This window comes from Chinchilla lanigera, unplaced genomic scaffold (genome assembly GCF_000276665.1).
Source record: "Chinchilla lanigera isolate Chin_1 unplaced genomic scaffold, ChiLan1.0 scaffold00151, whole genome shotgun sequence".
NCBI classification, from domain to species: Eukaryota; Metazoa; Chordata; class Mammalia; order Rodentia; family Chinchillidae; genus Chinchilla; species Chinchilla lanigera.
The window spans coordinates 575675-585382 of NW_004955552.1; the positions used below are offsets into that span (position 1 = coordinate 575675).

At 36.3% G+C, this 9708-nt stretch overlaps 1 long non-coding RNA gene across 1 annotated transcript; it reads right to left on the minus strand.

Annotated features, from left to right (window-relative positions):
- Positions 1-5411: 5411 nt before the first annotated feature.
- LOC106147392 lies at positions 5412-9095 on the minus strand. Its single transcript, XR_001232277.1, has 3 exons — positions 9047-9095; positions 6661-6715; positions 5412-5825 (listed from the first exon to the last, which is right to left on the minus strand). It is a non-coding gene; the product is annotated as an uncharacterized LOC106147392 (long non-coding RNA).
- Positions 9096-9708: the final 613 nt, after the last annotated feature.

Below are 9708 nucleotides of genomic sequence, written 5' to 3' on the forward strand. Positions count from 1 at the left end.
GAGCAAAAGTCAAGTTCAGTTCGGTACACTATCTTTGGATACTTCCCCCATGGATACTTTGTGATAACAAAAATAAACCTCACTCTCATTAAATGGTTGGGGTGCTCATCAAATCAGAATAATAAAATGACATGGGATGAATCACGTTAATATTGATGAGCGGTATAATGGAGCATTTGAAAATATTGTCTTCTGTAAATCTGTTTAAAAGTGAAATTGCCTTGCATGCACACATGTGAACTTGGTAGGGTCTTTAGTTTGATCCAGGAATAGTGGGCCTTTGTGGTCTGAGCTCTCTGCCATTGGTCCTGGGAAAGATCAGCAACAGTTCTGACTCAGCATTGTCACTGAGTGTGGAGAAGAATATTCTTTAGTTACTATTTTGTGTATTGCCTGAGGCCTGACCAAGCCATGACTGTTGGGTTCTGGAGGAAGTCTAGCATAAGCATTGTAAGCCCCAGGGTCAATACTAGATGCTTTGCTGAGTTATATGGGAAGGTAGATAACATGATGGCTAACTGGTCAAGTCGCATTCCTATGATAATTGAGTTGTATTGTGCTCATTAAAAAAAGTTGTTATCCTCCAATTCTTTGGCTGCCTCCAGGAGTTCTTCCTGAATAGAAGGTTACTGAATACAGAAATCCAGGAGTCAGCCCTAGAGGCTGCTAGCACCAGATCACAAAATTTTAGCTCTCTTGGTTTTCTTTTTTCTTATACATCTGCAGGCACCTTGTTCGGGGGACTTGTTCACCCTGGACAGAGTTGGATGAGTAGTCTGACACTGAGGAACATTCTTTTTTCGAGTAGTATTCTGAGCTTCTTAAATTCTTAGGTATTTTATCTCTGCTGTTTCTGACCTACATCTTGGATTTCTCTGAAGTCAACAGTGAGCATTTCCTTTGAGCACAACTGTTACTTCTTCCCCAAACTCCAAGATATTCTGTGGCATCCATCTGTAATAGAATCAGCCATAACAATCTGACTCTGACCTTATTGTCCATACTCTTCCTTAATATCCTTATCAAAAATGTCCATTGAGTCCTCTTTCCTGGGGGCAACATCCGTCAAGTGAATTCTACCACACCCTTGATCACTGGCTTGTTTACCTGAGCAAATTCTGTCATTGCCTTGTGAGAAAAGAACCATCATATTCATCTCCCTAGACAGATAAAGTAAGTCTCAGGAGGCTAACTAACAACTTAAATATCCTCAATTTTGTCAAAATCTGGTCAACTGTGATGCCATAAATTATATGCATAGAATTTGACAGTAAAGCAAATAATGAATGTAATCATTCTATCACAAACATATAGTAAAAAATTTAAAACTAAAAAGGCACAGTTATAGTGCTACCCAAAATTGTATGTGAAGATAAATAGTCTGTATCTAGCTGATTTAGCCCAATATGATCTATGCCTTTGTGTCAGCTCTTCTGTTCTAGAGCAAAATACCTGCCACCCTCATCTCTGAGGAAGAAAGGGTTTATTTTCATTCACTAGTTCAAAGTTTTCAGTCCTTGGCAAGCTGGCTGCAAAGCAGACCCCACGATGGAAAGACATGGCAAAGGAAAGTTGCTCATTCCATGGCATCTGGGAACCAGAAAATAGAAGAGCCTGAGAGAGAAGGTCCAGAGACCAGAGGCAGTTCCCAAGGTCATGTCATCATGCCCCACCCAGACATATTCACAAATGTGCTTTATAAATATCCTGGGTGTTTTTCAAACCAGTCAAGTTGATAATCAGAATTAACCATCACAATGTCTTACAGAGATCCATCAATTTTTGTTATAACAAGTGTTATAAACTTTTTAAGTATTATTTCCAACAGAAATTGTAGGCAAAGAGCCAGTAGGTCTTAACTTTGGAGCTGCCCTCTGGGGTGGGACTATGCAAAAGTAGAAATTCTCCTTGTCTTCCTCAGGGACACAGGTAATGTATGTTTGGAGTCCCAGCATAATTATTATGCAACAGCACAGTGTTTCACTTTCAGAACTCAATGATTCCTTCATAGATACAAAGCTTGCAGTCATCCCAGGAGGCAGAATAAAGGAATATGGAGCTGAAATGAAGCACCCACAACGTGTGAAAGTAAAGAAAACATATTTTTTTTTCATGGAAATCTACGGGAGTAAGGAGAGAAGCCTCACTCATTACACTGAGTTAAATGATTAGGAATTAAGTTTTTAAACAGGTCAGAGGTTTGGACCTTCCACATTGCGGATAAATACAAGCGCATGTAGGTGACACGGGGACCCATGATGGATCTCTGGGATAGAGCCACATTCAATGTCTTAGATCAATAACCTAAGCAAGGCACACACAAGACTCACACAGTTAGACTTCTACAAGCCTACTAGGTTAGAGACAAAGCACAAATATTCAGGAGGGAAGATAGCATGCAAAGTAAATATAACAAAAACAGTTAACATTTCTTGAAAGCTGCTTAATTTTAGTGAATTATTTATTTCAGTTCTTGCTATGAACTTTGCTTTCAGTCTGATGTTCAAGACCTTTCTGTCACTTAAATTCATATCACTTTTACTGATTTATTTAACTTATCATAACTCAAGCATTCTAGTTTTTAAAGTAGGAAAAATGATGCCCAACACACCAGATAATTGTAAGAATTAAACAACAGAATACACACAGACACACACACACACACACACACACACACACACGCACACGCAGTACAGCCTACCAAATAGGAAGTCTTTGATAATATTATTAAGGTGGTTCTGAAAGTTGTAATTTATAAAAGAAGTTTTATTGTCCCACTGGGATGCAGATCAGAACTAGGTTGTCAGGCAGATGTTTTGCTCCCAAATCACCTGATCTGAAGCCTGTAAGTCACCTATGCAAATCTGAGGTGTATAAGTTGGGGTAAGCTTGGGCAGTAGAAGATAGATGCTCCAGGTATAGGTTAGGAAGAAAAATAGAAGTTAGGAAATAACCTGTGATAATCTCTCTAACATATGGAGTATCTGCCCTCTAGAAAATCTCACATGTTCATGGAACAGTAATGGTTCACTGAATTTGCAGCTTAATTAGGTTGCAAAAAGCTGAGAGATGGACAGCCTTAAACATTCTATGGTGGTTGTCATCTTCTTCCCCAGATGCATGTATGTGCATAATGTTACAAATTTAGCTATTATATGAAATTAGGTAAAAGAATTTAATCAAATGAATAGTATTAATTTGTACTTTCTTTAAGAAAACTTTTACCCTAACTACAAAAAGGAAACACAGATCTGGAGTATATTCTTGATAAACAAAGTTTACTCCAGTACATGTACTGGCCTAACATAGTGAATTCTTGCCGCTAAGAAGGGGCTAAATTAAATCCCATTTTCCTCTGTGTGACAAATTTGATGGGAAATCAACAACAAAATAGAGTAGAGTAACAGTAACTGGCTTGTCTTCCACAGATTCAAAAAACACCTACTAGATGTTGCCTATTATCTGAAAATCAAATTAGATCTTTAGAACCCTGGTCCCAAAGACTCATAGAAAGGCATAAAGGAATTAATTATCTTTAGAGCTCAGTACTTCAGAAATATCTTGTTATAGTCATTTGGGATCAACCAGAGAAGCTTAAGAATAATTTGACATGGACCAGTAATTATTTTGCTTTGTAACAGTAAATTGTTCCCAATGTACATATCTAAGTGTCACAGTACATATAAACATTCTTGGACTCCAACTTGAAGTGAGACATAAATTGGATTAACATCTTACCCCAGTGATCAAAATACAACTATTCTATCAATAAACCTATTATTGACCAAATGCTTGTACTATTGTGTTCCATTCCCAGCTTACTCCTCATCTCTAGGAGTTTCCTTGCTGCACTGACATGTTACACTAGGAGCAGTCATGTCTTTATAAGATGACCTTCTCTCTGCGGTCACAGGCAATTTGCCCAAGGACGGATCTCTGACTCAAATTAGTTGTTTACACAAAAATGTGACACGAGAGCCAAGGAAGATTATATTGAGTGCATCTCCAGAAGGCTGAATGAGAACACAGAAACATGAACTTTGCTATGGCCAAATTTTCAGTCATGTGGAATGAAAAGAAGGCAATGTTACACTAAGGCAGGAAAAAAGGAAGATCTAAGAAGATAAAATCTTGCTTCTATTTCTGATGCTTAGGCTTACTTTATTCCTGATATTCTACTGAATTCTTTTCCTTTATTTCCATGTAGAGCTAATATAACTGTCCACTTGATTTTCCTGTCTGCTTGTGCTACTTGGGCTGTGCTCATTTTTCCTGCAACCAGGACAATATTCACTAAAGCATGCTGTGAGTCCATTAAAGATTTGGAAAAAGACAGTCATCATTAAGCACATTTGAACCAAAACCTAAGCTGAACAAAGCTAAGCACTTTTTGTGTACTTCTCACAGCCTATAAAATGCCATATGCATTATGAATCTCTAAGAGGCCCTGTATTTTTTTAATAGGTTGCATCTTTATACAGCCTTTCAATTTTATTTAACCCTACCCAGGTCACAGCCAGAAGACAAGCAGAACTAAAATCCAGATTTCAGGTTCTCTTTCTATATCTTTCCATTACAATACATGACTTTCATCAAAATCATTGGGAATGGAAAGGTAAGCAATAGTTTTTAAATCTGTTTAGGATATTTCAGTCACTCTCTGAATATGCAAGTCCTTGTAATACCTCAAAGAGGCATCTTTTTTATTTTATGTAAAAAAGGTAGAACAAAATTTCATGACAAATAATAGAGGAATAACAGTAGTGAATACATTGCATATTGTTACCTTTAAAGTAGTTGTTCAGAGTACAAGATGGGCATTAAAATTCCTTTAATCAATATTAGCACAAACATACTTTTTCAATGAGCTAAGATATACTAATAGTACAACTGTCTTGCATTTTTTCCATTTTGCCTCCGTCCTTTCATCTTTAAAAAAAAGGACCCCTCTAAGGTCCTTTTCCTTTTGAACAAATTCTTCCCATTTCACAGTACCTATTATACATTTTAGACCTTATTTATGCTTTAAGTTGCTTGCACACCAAGGAGACAATACAATGTTTGCACATGTGGGACCGATTTATTTCACTTAGAAATAAATATTTCACTTGGTCTTCCAGTATGGAAATCACTATGGAGATTTGTCAGAAAGCTAGAATTAGAGGTCCCATTTGACACAGCTATTCCTTCTGGGTATTTTCCCTGAAGAATTAAAAACATCACACCACGGCAATATATGTGCATCCATGTTTATAGTAGTACAATTTGTAGTAGTTAAATCTTAGAAACAACTCAAATGCTCTTCAGCTGAGGAATGGATAAAAAGATGTGGTGTATTTATACAATGAAGTACTACTCAGCCATACAAAAGATAAACTCGAAATTTATAGGTAAATGAATGCAACCTGAGACCAAACTCATAAGTGAAATAAATCAGTCTCACATGAGGCATCTTGAGTAGATAGTCAGCAAACTGTAGATCCAACGTGTCTAATATTCTAATTAAGATTTGCCTCCTTTCAGTTGAATGATATTTATCAGTGAGGCAAGCTTGTTTTGCCTCAGTCTCCTCATATGTAAAATGGGGACACTTCTAGTATCTATTTCCTATAGTGATTGTGACTTATTTAGTAACTGTGCCTGAGAAACAAAGGAGTTGTTTAGTCATCATCAGTTCCAACTTCCCCTCATGAGCCTTTCTGCACTGTCCAGAGCGCACCAGTAATGCTGCATTTTCCAAATCAGCTTCCATTCTGGTTCTGAATATAATCAAGAGTAGAAGGTTTAAGGATGACTGTCTTCTGAATCGGTAGTCTGAAACTACTCTGTGGGAAAAGAAAAAAGGACAGGTTGTGAATTGCACAATGTGAGGATACACATTTTGCCAGAGACAGAGTGATGATTGGAGCCAGCCACTCAGCCAGTGACTTGTCCTCTAAGTAGTGGTCCCGAGAGTGAAAAAAGCAGCAGTTCTTGCAGAGAGGCCAATCTATGCCCACTTTGAGGTTCTCCCAAAAGCAGTCTGTCTGGGCCTGTAATGATTTTGTGATCTCTTTAATACCTACAATAAATCCCTTTCTTAAACTTGCCATTTAGGATCCAATTCTTGAAAAAGAAAATAAGAAAAAAAAGCAAAATTACATTTTAAAAATGTTGCCTGGAGTAGAGTGTGTGTAGCACTCACGTTACATTTCTTATGATTCTTATTTGGAGGACCGTTTTGAAGCAATACTTTAGGACAGACTAATTGACCTCTATGCATCCAAAAGTAATAAGTAGGCCTCCTAGTGTGGAAATATGACAATAGTGAGTGTTCATTAGAGACAGACGGGATTATTAGTTTTGTTTTTTTTTAGTTTTTTGTTTTTTTCCAGTATTGGGAATCGAACTCACGACCTTGCTCTTGCCAGGCAGGTGCTGTGCCGCTGAGCTAAATCCCCAGCCCCTAGATGGGATTATTTATTTGATCCTGACATCTGTTTATTAAAGGAGACATATTCTCTGTATTAAGTGTCTTTGTCTGAATACTGGGTCAATATTTCTAGAGAGAGGGACAGAGAGACAGAAGCAATATAGATGTGGAATTCATAGAGAAGCAGGCATGATGCAGTAATATTTCTTTGTTAATTTGTACAACAGAACTTAAATTGTAAATCTTACCAGTTACTTAGTCATATAAGAAATAATTTCCAAGAAGGAAATCTGTTGATATCATCTGGAAACAATAAGAAGGAAACATTCATGAGCATCGAATTACTCACGACTAAAGCATCTTACATTTTTACCAGATTTTTGATAGTAGCATATCAGTAGATACCAGCTGACACTAATATTAACTGGAAAGATAGTCAATATTGTTTTTTAATTGAAATACTGAAGGTCTTCCATTTTTTTACTTATAAGATACCTGACTTTCAAGTTGATAGAACAATCAATAAATGCCTCTTTATTTCCAAAATTTTCCTCCTGTATACCCTATAAAATTATAAATTATTTTTATCATCTAAACAATTACCACAAGGTTCATATTATTTTTTAATATTACCGATTATTCCAAGCAAATTAATGTGTGTCAAGCAATTGTTTCAATTACATAGAAGGTATTATAGTTTATTGAATATGACTTTTAATAAATGTTAATAAATATAAATTTAAATAGATGGGTTTTTTTAATCATTTTGAGGCTCCAGAAGAAATATCATGAGAAGTGAAATGAAAATGAATCCACAACGTCTGTTTTAAAACAGTTTTCTTCAAGCTGGTGTTTCGAGTTGACTATAGAAGGAATGATACCGGCCATCAGGTTACACTATGAAGATTCTGGGAACCTTGTTTTCAACCCCATTTCTTTATTTCATACTGACTATGTCCTACAAATTTTACCTCTCCGTATGTGCTGTAGTCGGAGTCTACTTCTCTCATGGCAAATACACTTCACGATGCCTTTCTCCTCTTCAATCTCCTTTATGTCTAGTTGCCAAAGGGATTGTGGTCTTAAGCAGGCACATAGTAGCTTTTAACTTTCAAAAGTTGTAATCTATTGAATGATAACTGTAAGCTAAATCTAAATACACATTTTCCCATATAATTGTAGCAATAATTCTAAATTTGGTATCCACCATACACGGTAAGCATCAGTCAGAATTTAAAATTTTGTGCCACTTTGAAATCACCTTATAACTGTGTGATTATCAAATCACTTTAGTATGAGGTCACTTGTGCCTTAACTATTCCCATATCAGGAAGTGAGGAAGAGGAAGGGATTCATTACTTAACAGTCAACCCCAAAGTTTGCTGCACATCTAAAAGCTCAAGGAAGAAGCAAAACAGCAACTTTCAGATCACAAAGCAACAAGAAAATACATCGTGGGGTTGAATATAATTTAGAAGACATGCTATTAGAAAAACCACTGCTAGAATACAAGCCGTGAAATATTATTTTCATTTTTCTCTGTGTTCTTAACGAAATAGGTAATTATTTCAGTCATTCTAAATTTTGAATTGATGTCATGCAATACTTGCAAAATCAATTATAAACAATGGTCAAGATACGGCTGAATCCAGGCAAACGTACAGAGCGCATCAGTGCTTGGGCATGCTACTTGAAAGGAAAGCGCATTCACACAATATAATTTCCAGTGGTCCTTGCAGCACGTCCCAGTGATCTCAGGGGGGTTATGAATAGCATATTCAACATATGTGTAAGTATGTAAAGCACTGAAAAAGGATTTGGTGTTGAAGAAAGCTAGGAAAGAATAGATCTATCAGCAAGGACAGAGCATCTCACACATCCATCCTGCTACACAATTATGAGAGAGTAAACAGGTCTGGGATAGCTTTGCCCTTGGGATATCTGAGCAACACACTGTGAGGCTAGAAAAAGACATGGCCACTCTCATGATATATCCCAGAATTCTGAACAAGTTGGGGAGGGGGTTGGTCTTTTTGAGACAGTGTCTTGATATGTAGCTCAGGTTGGCCTTGAGCACACATTGTAGTCCAGGCTGTTCTTGAATTTGCAACTATCCTCCTTCCTCAGCTTCTTGAGTGCTGACATTACAGGCGTGAGCCACCACACCCAGCACAAATTGTTGTTTTCCCTAGACTTCCAAAATGTGCAAAAGACAGACAGAATTGAGTTAGGTATTTTGGTTAGTAGAAACAGACAAGATTCCTTAATAAACTAATTGAAAACTGAACTCATTACTGGTAGTATCAACAAATTTACACATGATGGTTTAGAACACACATTTTCAAAGGTTATTTTAAAAGAAAAAAATAGCGATCCAGCAGTGGTCATAAAAATCCTGATCAAAAAATTGAATAAGATTTTAGATCATTATCCTTAACTGTTCTGTTTTTATTTGCAGAAGATTGTTGTTTTTTCTTATTTAATTCTCATAATTTTTGAACTGCATTATCAACCAGACAGAAATATACAAGGACTTCCTACATACATTTAAAATAATTACTCAGCCCCTGAACCTTTCCTCACAATTCAGTCCAAAACTCTAGTGCTCTACGAAGCTCATTTTTATCCACTTACTTTATAAATTTGCTTCAAGGATTTGTTCTTGCACATTTCAAATGCATCTAAATTAAAAAAAATCACAGAGATATTGAGAGACATAATTAACAGTTTTCATAAGAAAATGTAAATTACAAAGACTGTAATTAGTAAGTATCACAACTTCACTTTTGTACTAGTTTATATTTTAGCTATAAGTGAGAAATTGGAGTGAAAGTGAATAAAGATAAAAACCATGTTTGGTCTAAGCATGATAGATGCTTCATGAATGAAATGATTTCACTGTGTAATTTTTCAAAACACCTGGGCTGCAACTGAAACAACCTATTGCTTTAAACATATATACAAGTAATGAATAAGTACCAGTAAGGTTATAACCACCTCACACTGTTTTCCTCTCTGATCATTATCTCCATATAAATTTAACTGCTGTCCTCCAAGTTAACTAACAGTGGGACTACTGTGGGAATATGCTCATTCTCCAGATCAGGCCAATACCAAGCTCTTTTCTGGTTCTGCCTCCAGGAACACTCCAAATTCATCCAATCCTATCTCTACTTTATTGCTTCAGTTCATCATTTTCATCTGTCCCATATGAAGGCAGTCACTCATCAGTTTCCCATAAACATTAAGTTCTCTTTTAAAGTACATAATTTCCAAATAGGAATTAAGATAACAAA